Source organism: Crotalus tigris, unplaced genomic scaffold (genome assembly GCF_016545835.1).
Source record: "Crotalus tigris isolate CLP2741 ecotype Arizona unplaced genomic scaffold, ASM1654583v1 scf7180000023617.9722795, whole genome shotgun sequence".
Taxonomy (NCBI): Eukaryota; Metazoa; Chordata; class Lepidosauria; order Squamata; family Viperidae; genus Crotalus; species Crotalus tigris.
The window spans coordinates 5,032,686-5,046,079 of record NW_024100081.1 but is presented as its reverse complement, the minus strand read 5'-3'; the positions used below and the strand labels follow the sequence as shown (position 1 = coordinate 5,046,079).

The window sequence follows — 13,394 nt, the reverse complement described above, 5'->3', positions numbered from 1 at the left end:
TTACAGTATACTAACATTTGGAGAACACAGGTTGAAAGAAAGGAACTGGATAGTCAGTGAAGTGTAAGAAATTATTTTTCTGGGCATTTCTCTGCCTTGATTTTGACACAACTACAATGGGCTACAATCTTTTAGTTTGGTATTAACTAGTATACTTTTTTGATCTGAACAAAATTGGTTATCATCAAATCTTAGAGTTGGAATCTGGAAGTTCCCAACTAATTCCTACTAAGTGAACCATATCCATACTGTAATCAACAAGAATATCCCTGACAGATGGCTGTCAGCCTTTGCTTAAATGCCTCCAATAAAGAGAATCAATTATCCCAACAAGAAGAATGGCCAACAATGCTGTTTCCTCCCAAGCTCCTTTGGCTGTTGATAATTTCTCCCACTTTCTGCCGTTGCTGCTATTTTCTTTCCTGGCAAATGCATTGCTTTGCTGCAATAACACTATAACATGCTGGCTCCCAGAATTGCTAAGTGAGATGGACAGCATATACTGTAAAGATACAGTAAATACAGGCATTGGGACTCTAAATTTATCCCAACTGGAGATCATATTGGCAGATAATTTTCTTTTTCAAGCCAACAATTCAAGATTTCAGGAGTTCCTCTAGATTTAATTCTTCCATTTTTGGCATTATTCTTTAATAAAGGGATTTCAGGAAAGGGATTTCAGGAATGTAAAAATATATTATGCATGGCTGCTTGCTATAGCACGAAGATGTGAAATGACACTGCTGAATTCAATTTTAAGTTAACAGTTTCTTACTCAGATGTACCTTCTCATCAAGTTCATTGTTAGACCATGGAACATTATTTATCCAAGCCAGATTTAACTATATAAAATATTTGTACAGTTTTTTTAATGGTACGTTTTAATTAAGATGAGCGTTGCACTGCAGCGCAAGCAATTTACAATGTTATATTCATCAGTATACAAGATTACAGACAAAATGGTGATACTCTTCTGTACATGCAAAAATAAATATTTGCATATCACAAGAACAAGCTTTCCTTTCAAAGTCCCTTAGTCCCTTGGAGCTTTAGTAAAGGACATACCTCTTCCACTGAGCCTTTACAGTAACAGAGTAAAGCCACCTCTAGGAAAGTTATGCAGCAGCACTTTCCTTCTCCATTTTATCATCTTCAGATGTCATGTAGGTCAGGGGTGTCAAACTGCTGGCCCACGGGCTGGTTTCATCATACCAGAGCCGCACCCACCCCATTGCCGGCAATGACGAAAAAGCTCCGATATGTTGTGCGACATCACGTGACGTCGTGAGTTTGACATATCTGATGTAGATGGTCTTAATCCATTACAACTTTCAACACTTTTGCTGTGTAATTGACCCATTTTTAAAAATATATTCTTAGTAGCGCATATAAACGCTGGGTAATCAGTACACAGCAGCAGCCTCTCTTTATGAGATAGAGGGGCAAGTTGTGAAGTACAGATAATCCTCGACTTAAAACAGTTCATTTAGTGATCGTTCAAAGTTACAACAGCACTGAAAAAAGTGATTTATGACTTATGACTGTTACAGCATCCCCACATGAATGAAATTTGGATGCTTGGCAACTGACTCATATTTATGATGGTTGCAATGTCCCAGGGTCATATGATCACCTTTTATGTCTTTCTGATAAGCAAAGTCAATGGGAAAGCCAGATTCACTTAACAACTGTTATAGGAAAGGTTGTAAAATGGGGTAAAATTCATGTAACAAATGTTTTGCTTAGCAACAGAAATTTTGGGCTCAATTGTGGTTGTAAGACAGGGACTACCTGTAGAACTCAAATTCCTCAAAAATTACCTTTTTGTTTTGGTTATCTTCTCATTTCAAGCAAGCCATTCATGAATACCACACCCATCTGAGATATAGTGACATGGGAAAAGTCCTTTGCTGTGGTCCTACTAGGTTTTGGAATTCCCAGTTGAGGACAGACCATTTGGCAACTTCATGCATTTCATCATCCTCTGAAGACATTTATCATGTCTAGCTTTTGGCCTTCCAGATTTCAAAATGTGATTTCAAATTACACTATCTCTTGGTTTGTGAATAGATTTTGCCTTCTTCCTTTTTGTTTTAGTTGTTTCTTAGGGACTGGAAATACTGAGCACAATGCTAATAACTTTAATTTGGGTGTGAACGGGGAGATGTAATGCAATAATATTTGATTTCAAAAGAGAAAACTTTTTAAAACTGAAAAGACTACTAAGAAGGAAGATAAATGAGAAAGAGGATAAAATCAACATTTGAGGATTATTAAAATCTACAACAATAAAAGTCAAGCAGAGAAAAGTTTACATATATAGTATGTGCGTATATGTGTGTATATACCATAAAACATTAAAACCCAAAATAAAATTGCACACCGAAAAAACCCTTCAGCTTTTTCTAGGACACAGACAATGTGGAGGTAGACAAGTCTCCAATAGGGGATCATTTGAGAGGGCCAAGCCCCACTACCAAGAATCAATGCTTCCAGACATTGGCCCCTAACCTTCCAAAAATGAAGGTCACAACCAACTGGTTCTCCTGGTAGGATCAAAGGGTTCAGACTGACTCTAATGGGGAGGTGTAGTTCTGATGATAACAGGTGCCAATCCATGAAAGGCTTTATAGATTTAAACCAGCATTTTAATATAAATTATTAAAGCCTTGCTTTTTTCATTGGGGAGAATTTTTTTCTTCCAGTATTTAGCTACAGTTTAAGTAATTCTGAAAGAATAATATGAGGTTCTATACACAATAGCATAATCCATAGAACAGGTTGAGCTAATCCAACAGAATTTGAATTTGAATTAATTTGAATTCTATAAAGAAATGCTATTCTTAGTTTACTTTTCAGGTTCAGAAAGATTGTTCTAGTGCAGTGATTCTCAACCTTTCTAATGCCGTGATCCCATAATACATTTCCCCATGTTGTGGTGACCCCCAAGTGGGTGTGGCCACCAGTAAGAGGGAGTAGGACAGCTAGGGAAAAGGGAAAAAAATGGCGGACAGCATGGTTTGGTGACCCCCGTGAAATGGTCATTTGACCCACAGGTTGAGAACCACTGTTCTAGTGGAAAAGAAAAAGCAAGCTGAGTTTCAGGAATAAGGTGTTACTATCACATGTATATAACTGCCTTTCCATAGGTTTAATTTTAAAACAAATTAGGCATAAACCTAGTCTTTAATGATCTTCTAAGCCAACTAAATACTGCAAATATGAAAACAACTGTATTATCCATATGTTGACATTAACCAGGTTACACATTCCATAAAGTATGGGAGGACAATGTATGACTTATTAAATGTTGTTGAACAGCAACCTCCATCAATTATCTCCACTGTCATTTTAACTAGGACTGATGGGTGCTGTAGTACAGCAATACTTATATATTGCCCATTTCTGCCATAAGGCAAAAAAAGCACATTTTGAAATCTATATATTTTCTGTTTCCCAAAGGATAAGAATGTTTCTACTGAGCCACACCTGAAGTTAAACACAGGGCTTGATGTTAATAAAGAGTATGTTAAAAAAAACCCAATTTGTCTAAACAAAATGCCATCATAGAAAATATTAATTTCATCCTCTAAGATAACAATCTTGTACAATTTCTGAGTATATAAAATGTATATGCTTATGGAAGTATCTAGTAAAAGCTGCCTGACTAAAACCCATAGCTTCTGATTTTTATACTCGATTATTCCAGAATTTAATTTGAAAACTTCAGAATTATGTTTTTTTTAAATTGACTTAGCTTATTTTGTTCCAAAATGGTTGCATTCTCTCTGTTAACATGAAATATTTTTGTGAGGTATGTCATTATCATTTATAAGTCCCTTTCACCTATGGTATTTCTTGTTAACTGTAATCAGAATACTGCAGATTACTTTTTCTGTATATTTTTACATTGCAGTATATTCCGAATAGGAAAGAGTTTTATGATTTTTTATAACAGTTTCCCTATGTGCCTCTTATAAAATTATTTTTTTAATTTAATATAACATTCTTTTGAGAATTATTGAATTGTAGCAGTGGCATTTAATATATGACTATTTAATTTGATCTCTCTCTCCCTTCTCTCTTTCTCTCTCTTCTCTCTCTTTCTTTCTCTGTGTGCATATAATTTATTTGTATTTTATATATTCTATGTATTATGTATATTTTCAAGGCCAAAACATAATGCGTGAAAATGAATAACTTTTATTGAAGTATCTGAAATGTCAGAAATAACTTCTGGCAAACTCAGAAGGCAATGAGGATACTTACTACTTATATGGATAAAATATATCTGTATCAAATTTTTATTAGCATGTTTCTCTAAATAAAAATATGTATATAGCAACAGCATAGAATTAAAAAAAAATACTCTTCAAGGTTGTGTGCCTGAGCACAGAAGTTTAATCACTTTCATAATATTCTATTTATCCACAGATTTAAATGGTGTGTGTGTGTGTGTGTGTGTTTCTCTGTGTTTCTGTGTGTGTCTGTGTGTGTGTGTGTGTGTGTGTAAGTAACGGAGATTCAATCCTGAAACAGGTAATATAATACTCTCCAAATGTTTCAACTAGAATTCCCATATACCTTGACACACTTAAGGGAACTATTAATAATATATTACATGTTTTATTGAATAATATATAATAATATTGACAGAAAACAGTATTAATAGTTCTTAAATATTTTTGTTACTATTGTGGAGGTTGAATGATATAGAAATCATACTGAAATCACAAAATTGGCAAAATTCATTGAAATGATGTGATAAAGCTTTGACCGCAATTAGACAGACACATAAAAATGGACAGAAGTGGCAACTGTATTTTCAGTACAACCAGTTTCATTTATTAACTTCTACTTATATATTCTATTAATTGGCTCACCAGATAACAGTGTATGCATTTGAATTTAATAAATAAAACATATTAGATTTTAACATGCTATGTGAGAATTATATGACAATTTTCACTATTTATGCTGAAAGGGCAGAGTGCATAGAGAGACTGCCTCACTTCAAAAATGGTATCATTTGAATATTATGCCTAAGCAAAGTGAATTCTAAAATAACCATCATACACTGGTATTTCACAAGTGATTCAAACTGACATTTTTACTTTTCTAAATGAGAACCTCTTCCTAGAGCAGGGGTGTCAAACTGCCGGCCCGCGGGCCAGACATGTCATCCGGAAGCCGCACCCACCCCATTGCCGGCAATGGCAAAAACGTCCCAATATGTTGCACGACATCACGTGACACCGCGAGTTTGACATGTCTGTCCTAGAGCTACAATTGCAGATGAGCAGCTAAACTGGACTTTTAAAGAAGTAGCTGCTCTATGAAGGTTGTTTGTTTTGAGATCAAAAACTGAAACATAATTTGGATTTAATTCATATATGTACAAATATGGATGAGTATTTTCCCCAGTGAATAAACCTGAACATCTCAAAATAAAGGGCCCTTACCATTGTTGCTTTTCACAGCTTAATGATCAATGATCACCAAGATTTTCAGCCAAAAGAATGAAATATTAACTGAGGGGAGTTAAAATGAATAGAAATTTTCAGCAGGGACTTGCAAACAGAGGTGTTTTTTTTTTCAAGGAATGCAGGATATTTTTCATGAAACTTATCCTAAAGCCATAATGGTCAAATGTTGCATAACAAGAAAAACAAACACACTGTCAGTCCTTCTGTTAATTAACTTAAAAATGAGAACAAGTCAAGCCAGCTGTGTAACAGTCAATGCTTTTACAGTAATAAATTTTGACAGCAAAAATAAAAAGAATGCATTATCTAGATATCGCCAAATGGGTCCTGGCAGTACATAGGAACTCCACCCTGTATAAGCTTGTCAAAAAGTGTTACTGTAATCCATTGAGAAGTCTCCTCCTCAGGCAAGGAAGAAAAAAAAAGCAAAGGGAGGCTCAAAGCAGGTGTGGTGAATTGTTATACTATTATTTAATCAAGGATCTCTTCTCATTAGTTTTGTATTTGACAAATTCATGCTTTGTTCTTGCCCATCATGTGATGTTAGAGTCATCAATCAACAGTCTCATTAAAAGCCAAATGTAAACAATGAGGTTGTAGAAATGTGTTTTTAACACTGTATGCTCCTCAGTCACAAAAGGCATAATACACGACTGCTATTTCTTTTGGCACTCTCTGCTAGATTTTACCCAGATGACTATCAATTTTAAAAAAGAGAACATTAAAACTAGCTTTTCTATGGATATAAACAGTCATTGCCTCTAGCTAATATCCTCTCAAGGACCTAGCTACTCAGGAAAACATTGTCAAACTATTAAACTAATGAAGTCTACAATCATTCTGCCTAAATGACGGCTACCATTGTAAAAAATTCTGGAAAAATATGGTAACTAAACTGAAAAAAAATCCCTACCAGTGATTTATGACAGAAAGGTTCCATGGACAGGGAGCATTCTAATTTTCTGAAGTGAAAACAACAGTTTTTGAAAACTTAAAGACTATTTGTTATGACAGCAGGTAACGTTCAAGTATTCTGAATTTTGGTCATCTGGATCCACACTTTTGCAAACTTATTCTTCTGATGGAGTAAATTTCTAGCATTATAGTAACAATTCTTTTAACATTTCCATCACCTTTACAACATTGCGAAAGATTTAGTTATAACTCTTTTACAGTAAAACATGGTCTAATTGAATGTATGTCTTGGACTTCAAAAAAGCACATTTTAACAAACTGAAAGAACGACGTTGCATTCCACAGAGACCACAGAAAAGGGTAATCCGTAGGAAAAAGGAATTCAAGATGTACAGGAATTTCACACACACAGATACACAAAATACAATTCTGATGAAGAAAAAAAAAGGAATAGCAGAAAAGAAACTGCACAAATAATTTAGTGAGGATATGAAAAACAAAGAAGGTGCAGGAAGTATACAACGAGAATTGTAGAGAAGGAATCAGGAAACCTAAAGATCAAACTAAGATTTATAAGGGATGCAATGAAACATAGAAAGAGCTTCTTTAGATTTCTTTAACTAAGATAATAAAAGAAAAATCAGTGTATCAGTTGCTCAGTGAAAGTGACAAAAACGATAACAAAAAGATGCGTTCCACCAGGAAACTATGAAGAAGAACATGAAGGGCAGGCCTAAGTGTATGACTGATGGAGACAAAACAATGGATGAGCTATTTACTTGAAGTGAATCTGAATATAAGGGGCTAGATAACTTGACTCAAGGGTGAAGGAATTATTGATAGACTGGCCAAACTTTTATGTTATCTTTGAATAAATGCTTATGGATGACCTTGCTGCTAATCAACCTGATATTAATATTTGGAAAGATCTTAAAGGAAATCATAAAAAGATTTGCTCTGTTAGGTGTCTTGATAACAATGCAGTAATAATCAGCACTGATTATTATGGCCAGCCTAATCTTACCTCTTTTTTAAAAAAACAAAAACAAATAACTTTTTTATATTTTGGGAAAGCTATAGACAAAATGCCATAGCAATTTGGTGAATCCCCAATTTAAAAATGTTGGCTATCAATGGTTCTTCAGCATATTGCAGTGAGATATCAAGTGAGCCACTCAGAATTTCAGTTCCATTCTTCAGTATGAATTGACTAAAGAGATTGAAGGAATCTTTATCAAATTTACTGAATCACAAAACTAAGTGGCTTAGTTAATGTTCCAGAAGAAGAAATAAAATGATAAATGATCTTGAAAGACTAGAGAATTGCAATTAATGCAATTTAATACAGACAAGTGCAAAGTTCTTTATTTAGGAAGCTAAAATGAAAATGCACAGATATTAGTTAGGGAATACTTGGCTGAGATATAACAGTTTATATCTAAAGTTTCTTGGAATAGTAATTGACTGAAAAATGAATATTAATCAGCAATGTGACATGGCTACAAAAAATACAAATGCAATGAGCTGCATCAGTACAAACATCATTTCCAAATCACAGCAGGTATTAAATCTACGTATGCAGCATTACTGAGTTTGTGTCCAGTTCTGTTTAGAAGTAACCAGTTTAGAGAAAGACAATAAGGAAGATTAGAGGACTAAAAACAATGTCATATGAAGATCAAAGAAGCTGTGGACATTTAGCTTTGAAAAGAGAAGATGAAGGAGGATATGACAGCATTCTTTAAATACCTGAAAGGATGTCACACAGAAAAAGGTCAAGACCTGCTCTCTATTGTCACAGAGTATGGGATGCAGAATGAAGGATTTAAATTACAGGAAGGCAGAACCTGAATTTAACATTCTCATCACAAGAGCAGTTCAACAGTGAAACGATTACCCAAATAGATGGGTTGGTGTGCTCCCCTTTACTGCTGAAGCAGAAGACAGACAACCATCTCTTATGCATTCTTTAATTCAGATTTCTGTTCTGAGCAATGGTTACACTCAATGGCCTAAATGGCCCAATTTAAAACTGTAATTCTCTAATTTGAGACAGAGCCAAGCAACACTTCTGAATCAAACACATTAGATACAAAGCTGTAGTTTTAAGCAGTAAGACTCAATGATTGCAATATTATTTTTGTGAAAAATATATAACTCCAATTGAGAATAGCTTAAACCAGGATTCAACCTTCTTTTTTATTTGTTTTGTTATATGCAAATCTCTTAATCACTCTATTCCCTTTCTATGCAGAATACAGAAGGGAAGGAATACTGACAAAATATTAAAGACATAAGTAAAGAAAAAATACAAAATAAGTAAAAATACAAATAAGTAAGATTCACCAACAACATTAATCATACATCACTATATCTTTCTACCCTTGCAAACTGTTCATGCTTCTATCATGTTCATATACCATTTTATTTTATTTTATTTTTTAAATTTGTCACTTTTCTCCTTTTGAGAATCCCACTTACTACAAATTATCAGGGGTGTCAAACTGCCGGCCTGTGGGCTGGATGCGTCGTGATGAAACCGTGCCCACCCCATTGCTGGCGATGGGAAAAAAGTCGTGATACATCATGACACGTCATATGACATCGTGAGTTTGACACCTGACATAATGTATATGTAAGTATATTTTTCTTGGTCTTCTTCTTGCTCTCTTGACTCATATACTCTTATTTAATATACTTGTTCTGTGGATTTGATCTTCATTTATTCTCTTTATGACCTAATCACTTCTATATTTTTCTTATTTACTAGATGCTCATCTTTGTAGCAAACCTATATTCATTCATCACCTAATTCCTGATATTACCACACAAACCTAATTACTGTATTCCCATATAAAAAGAATGTATCACAATTTATTTCCCTAGGAAGATGTCACAAATAAATATGATATCTTTAAACAATCCATACTTGTAATATACATTATATCTATATCAAAACAATGCAAGTTGTCTATCAATATTGAAATTAAATCAGTAATGGAATACTATTTAATTTTTACTCTGGAAAAAACATTCATGTAAAAAACCAAAGTAGTTGTTAACTAGCTTTTTATAAGCTGCATAATACTGCATACTATACTACAGTATGACATCCTAGTTCTTAGAAAGAAATTGATGTGTATGAAGGCCAACACCAGCTAAAAGGCCAGCAGCAATGCTTTCATGTGTATATAATAATAATATTGTTCCACGCCTTTTAATATAATATATTCAACTTGCATGTTGACTGATTCAACTAATCTGGGCAGCTCCCAGGAGTTAAACAAAGAAATTACAACAGAATATAAAAATTAAGATGGCAAGTGTGAAGAAGTGGGGCTCTATACTCTCCCTTGCTGAAGGCCTGGATGAAGAGCCAGGTCTTCATGGCTATTCTTCTAAAGAACAGCAGAGTGAGGGCCATCAGGATATAGATGTTAATTTTTTAATCAAAGGAACCAAGAGTGGACCCACCAGGCAGGATCAAATTGTCTGGCCAGATGTTAGAGGAAACAGGTGCTCCCTCAAGTAAACAGGCCGTATGCCAACTGTGCTCTTCTGATGACACCCCTCTGAAAATGCAAAGGATCTGCAGGATCCAGTAATAAAAATCAAGGAGCACAGTGAAAAAATGTGAGTAAGATTAAACTAAAGTAATAACATCAGGGACAATAACTAACCTCAGAATTGACTATGAAGATACTGGAGTGGTGACAGCTTGTATCTTATAAATTCACCTTATAACCTAGCAGAAGTGCATCCTCTGTTATTGTGACTGTTCTTTAGAATAAGCTTCCCCCAATGTTAAGATGACCTGACCTACTGGCTTTCCATTAAGTTGTGAAGACCTGGCTCTCCTTCTGTGCATTGGACAAGAAAGCTAAATGTCTATTAGTAGCACTATCCTCAATTATTTATTTACACAGAGAGAGAGAGAGAGAGAGAGAGAGGGAGGGAGGGAGGGAGGGAGAGAGATACAAATTTGAAATTACGATAGCACTGAAAAAGGTGACCTATGATCATTTCTCACGCTTATGACCATCAGTATCCCCATGGTCATGTTATCAAAACTCAGATGTTTGGCAATTGTCATATATTTACAGTTACATGTATTTACAATTTACAGTTACAGTGTCCTGGAGTCCTTTTGTGACCTTCTGACAAGCAAAGTCAATGGGGAAGCCAGATTCACTTAACAATCTTATTAACTTAACAACTGCAGTGATGTACTTATCAACTGTGGCAAAAAGGTCATAAATTTGGGCAAAATTTACTTAACAACTATCTTGCTTAGCAATGGAAATTTTGGGGTCAATTGTGATCATAGGTTAAGGATTACTTATGCACACACACACACACACACACGTGGGGGGGTTGTTGTTTGATTGTATCAATTTTGTACAGATTTTCTTCTTAGTTTTGTATGGATATTATTTTCATTTTTCTTTTGAGGTTATTTATTTACTTTATGTTGATATGCTTCCCAGAGTCACAATTTGTAAGAGGGGCAGCCTATAATATTTTAAAACAAATTAAAAATAAAAACTTTCAAGACTACTCTTGAATTCTTCATAGGCCTTTTTAGAAATGAAAAAAAAAAACTGTGGATGGCTAGGATCCCATGTTTTGTGCTGAAATATGCCTCTCCCCCTTGGCAAAATGGTTGAGAGCATCTGGGGGATAAAGGTTAGGAAAATGATTGGGATTAATCTCATCACTTAGTCTTATGGTAAATGTAAGTTTTTAACTAGATACATATTCCACGGCTAACATTTTATGGTAATCTTTAAGGCATAATCCAATTATAACATTAGCAAAAAAAAGAGAGATTTTTTTTGTTTCATCCAGAGATAAATTGACTGCAGACAAAAGGAAATACAGTCCTGTAGTCTAATAACTATTGTTAGATGATCTCATATTAAATATTATGCTGATGACTTGCCAACAGTTATTATGTTTGAAGATTTTTAAAAGTCTTCAAAAACAGAATCCCAAAATTTAAACTTTGTATCCTTTTGTGTGTGTGTGGATATGCGTGCATGTCTTATACATCCCAAATATCTTTTGTTCCTCTAAAAGCTCTATGTCTTCCCTTAAATAACATACTAAAACTCTCAGAAGAATTTTCTGTTTATCTTGTGGTTTATGATGACTTACTGTAGTTATTAAGACAACAATAACAGAAACCGGAATCTGTATCCTGCTTGCTATTGTCACATTTTGAAAGAAAGTTCATGTAAATGCATTAAGACCTGCACTAGAAAAAAAATGCTATTTAAACAGGAGATGTTAGGAACAAGATTTACAAAAAGTGTTACATGTGATCCAGTATGCCACTAAAAAATTGTTTCACATGCCAACGCCTCTTCTTAAGTACACAGAGCACAGATTGGGCTGCTAGATATTATATTTGTCATGTTATTTTACCTACAGTAGAGAATTATAGTTCTCTAAAGACATTTAGAGAGAGAGAGAAAAACCTAATGCATTCATCAAAAATCCTAAATATGGAATTTGGTGAGAGACGATATGCTTTTGTTAACTGTCCAAGTATCTCTTTTTGTATTTCCAGTATAAATGAAATGGCTCATAGCTTTCCAAAGGCTTGAGAGACTAGTTGGCTGGTTGGAACTTCATGTTCAGGTTAACAGGGGTTGCAAAAAGCATCTGGATGTCATAATTGTGTACTATGTGAAAATAATAGCAATAGCAATCAGACTTATATACTGCTTCATAATGCTTTACAGCACTCTCTAAGCAGTTTACAGAGTCAGCCTCTCGCCCCCAATAATCTGGGTCCTCATATTACTGACCTCGGAAGGATAGAAAGCTGAATCAACTTTGAGCCGTTGAGGATTGAACTGCTGGCAGTGGGCAGAATTAGCCTGCAATACTGAATTCTAACCACTGTGCCATAAAAAGGTCTGCAATCATCCATTCAGTAAGTTATACAGAAATAAGAAACAATCATACAGGTAGTCCTCGGCTTATCACCATAATTGAGCCCAAAATTTGTTTTGCTAAACAAGACATTTTTAAAGTGAGTTTTGCCCCATTTTATGACTTTTCTTGCCACAGTTGTTAAGTGAATCACTGTAGTTGATACGTTAGTAATCTGGTTAAGTGAATCTGCCTTCCCCATTGACTTTGCTTGTCAGAAGGTCGCAAAAGGTAATCACATGACCCCGAGACACAGCAAAGGTTCATATTTATGAACCAGTTGAAAAGAATCTGAATGTTGCTGATATGGCCATGGAGATGCTGCAAAGATCGTAACTATGAAAAATGGTCATAAGTCATATTTTTCAGTGCCATTGTAACTTTGAACGGTCACTAAACGAACTGCTGTAAGTCAAAGACTACCTGTATAACATAAAAAAAATTATGTTATATTTTTTTTTTCCACCTAAGTTTCTGGATTGGGTTAGAAAGGCTTATTGATGATGCTTTATAAACCTAATTCTATGAGGTTAACATTTAGGTAGGGCCACCAATTAGTTTTATCTACAGTAATTTTTATTTAAGTACATATTATACATGTTTCTGTATTTGTATATGTTTGTAACTTGTTGAAAAAGGGCAATAAAAATATTCAATTATCATATGTAACCAGTTTAATTGTGTAACGCTCATGGCTAAATTTTCTGAGAATGTAAAATAAAATTGATGTCCATTTTGTCAGATAGAAAATAGACAGCATTACTATATAAATAGATGACATATATTCCAATGATTATACAATGAAATCAAACCTTGTACTAGTGAGGAATAAGATTTAGATGGAAGAATAAGATGCTTAGTACATTACTGTCAATCAATGTTTCTACTGTACATCCAGGATAACAATAATCTTAAATAGGAACACACCTATTATTGCAAAATCCTAACTAAGTACTTCATTACTTGTAAATGTCACTTTCAATTAATAAAGTAACAGATAACCACTTTACTGTTGTATATGTGGCTTGTGACTATATTTGTATAATTGAAACA

General features: G+C 34.3%; 1 protein-coding gene across 2 annotated transcripts in view; it reads right to left on the bottom strand.

The window, feature by feature from the left end:
• Positions 1 to 13,394, bottom strand: part of FAF1 (Fas associated factor 1) — a 190,910-nt gene that overhangs the window by 25,736 nt on the left and 151,780 nt on the right. The window lies entirely within an intron of this gene.